Genomic DNA, 2,856 nt, shown 5'->3' with positions numbered 1-2,856 from the left:
CTACGTTCTATTAGTTGTTAAAGCGATTGAGTTTAAAGCATAATAGGAAAGCATTTTGACAACATACACAGACCATAACATTATTTTGGCATTATAACTGGTTACATCATAGCATACACTAAAGATAACTATTCGCTAATCATGGCAACAACATCACAGAACATAATGATAGAAGACATTATATAAAGATAAAGGATAGAAGTACCAGTAGATTAAACGAGTTTTGAATACAAAAGTGACCACTTCAAACTCAAGACCGCTCCTAATACAAACTTCGACGTTCTTCTTCGGGTACTAGTTTTCCCGCACGGAGTCGAAGACCTTGAAAGTATGACTAATATTGTACAAGAGAGAGAAAGAAGTGAATGGAATGCATGACAAAGACCATTTTAATAAGCTTGAAATTTTCCTGCAAACGGCTGGCAGGCCGTTTGGCAAGCCGTTTGGCAGGCCGTTTGCAGGGGCCGTTTGCCAGGCCAGCCCATTTAATGTATCCGTTTGATCTGGGCGTATGGCAGGCCATTTTCCATACAGGAAAGCCATTTGGCAGCCCGTTTGACAATCCGTTTGGCTTGCTGATTCGCTGGATCGTAACTTGATTTCTTGTCTTTCGCCGATTTCGCTCTAGAATCTTCATTTTAGCTCCGATTCTCTTGATTCTTTTTACACCGCCTTCGTAATTGCTTGATCTTCAATTTTAATCGACGTAGCAGGTATTTTGCCGATAAAGTTCGAATATTTCTTATTTTTGGGCCTTAATACCGGGGTGAAAACGTGACTTTTTAGCCGATATCAATTAGCTTCTCAAAGTAGTTCTTGATTATGTTTTTACTTCGGTTGATAAACCAGTGTGCATTCCTATTCGGGTTAATCAAATTACGGACATCTCTTTAATGGATAAAATTCTTTTTGATGGTTGCAATCCTGATTTTGTCTCTGATACAAAACGGGTGGTTTGCATAGATAATGCTCTTGCTGGAGTGACTGTTAATCAGGATGTGAACGGGTCGAATGTTACTCCCAAGAGGCTGGAGACTTATTACCTTAACAGCTATTTACAAGAGTCGATAGAGGAATCTGATTGGCTAAATAAATTAAAGACAAAATTGCATAGATGGTCCATCAACTTTGTAACTAAAAGCATCGTAAACCTTTATCTTTTTTTCGACATAGATGACCCTAAACTATTCATTTTCGGCATGGTTGACCCAAACACTAACGACCATTAGTTTGAATCCGTTTAGTTGTGTCATGTGCGTGTCACGTGAGGGCAAATCTGTCCAGTCCCATTCCTCAATTTTTCTCTATAATAAGGTAACCCTATATTCCAGTTTCAAATCGTTCTGTTATGCACAATTCCTAAACCCTAATTTTAAAAAAATTTGTCAAATTGATTAAGGTCAAAAGAACTCCGAGATGATTCATTGTTGGTGATTCGATGTTGGTGTGGTTTTATAGATGTCCAATTGAGGCATTGTATTCTCTTAATGTCATTTTTTTCAATTTTATCGAGTAAGTGTAATCCAATGAAATTTTGGATGGTGTATTGTTGGTTGTGCATATTCTGATGCAATTTGTGCTTGTGAGTTTGTATGTAGGTCATATGTCGGTGATTATCTGCCTAATGACCCGCAAAAGAGGCTCGACATTGTGAGTATGTATGTACCGGTGTAATTTCCTTTGGCACTCGGTAATTTATATGATGTAACTAATATTTCAATGTTCTTTTATTTTCTTGAGTAATTTGCTTCACATTCTTGACTGTCTAATTTATGTAAGTATTCTGGATAGAGGTGGCATATTGCTGGGTTGGTACTTGGTAGGATCTGTAACTGGCTGAGTAAAATAGTTAAATTTGATCACAAAAAATATGTTTATTAGCACATTAAATGTTTTTCAAATGGATGGTTTAAGAGGTTTTCCGCATAAAAGCTGATGGGGGAAAGTTTCAACTTTCAACCCATTTTCGTTAAGCCAGTATTTTTTTTTTTTTTTTTTTTTTTTTGTAGTTGACTTGTTATGGTTGAATTGTAACTGATTCGAGCCATTTTTAAGTATTTGAACATTTGAACTGAAATTGCTGTCTACCAAGCATAAAATAGTGTCATACATGAATTTTTTATAAAGTAGAATTAGTATAAGGTGCTAAGTGGTGCTAAATTGATGGTTTTAGATACTTTAAATTGCCACCTCGTCGTAACCGATGTTAAAAGGTCAAATAGCATTGTTTTGACCCAAAGGTCAAATTAGGATTATTTTGATCCAAATTGGTAAATTGAGCACCGTTTTCACCCAATTGGTAAATTATTACAGTATTATTATTATTATTATTATTATTATTATTATTATTATTATTATTATTATTATTATTATTATTATTATTATTATTATTATTATTATTATTATTATTATTATTTTGAAAGGCGCCCAATTGGTCAATTGAACATTGTTTGGTTATTATTTATAAAAACTGAAGGAATATAGGATGGACGATTTTGCCCTCACGAGGCTAGCACATGTGTCAATTTAACGGAACTAAACTAACAAAAGTTAGCCTGAAGGTCATCGGTGCAATTGTTCGATAGATGAGGGTCATCTACGTCGAAAAAATAGATGAAGGTTTACCGTGCTTTTTGTTACAAAATTGATGGACCATCCGCGCAATTTTGTCTAAATTAAATCTCTTCTCTCATTCACCATATTATTGTTCATTCCTTATCTATTTTTTTTCCTTTCCCATTTTTTATATTAACCCAACGAATACACATTGCATTTTATTATTTTTTGCTTTGTTTCTTCATGGTTTTGTGTACGTGGCAATCATCAGTACGTGACTACATTCACTCCCTCTACATA

Source organism: Rutidosis leptorrhynchoides, chromosome 4 (genome assembly GCF_046630445.1).
Source record: "Rutidosis leptorrhynchoides isolate AG116_Rl617_1_P2 chromosome 4, CSIRO_AGI_Rlap_v1, whole genome shotgun sequence".
NCBI classification, from domain to species: Eukaryota; Viridiplantae; Streptophyta; class Magnoliopsida; order Asterales; family Asteraceae; genus Rutidosis; species Rutidosis leptorrhynchoides.
The sequence above is the reverse complement of the archived record's forward strand: the minus strand, read 5'-3'. Positions refer to the sequence as shown.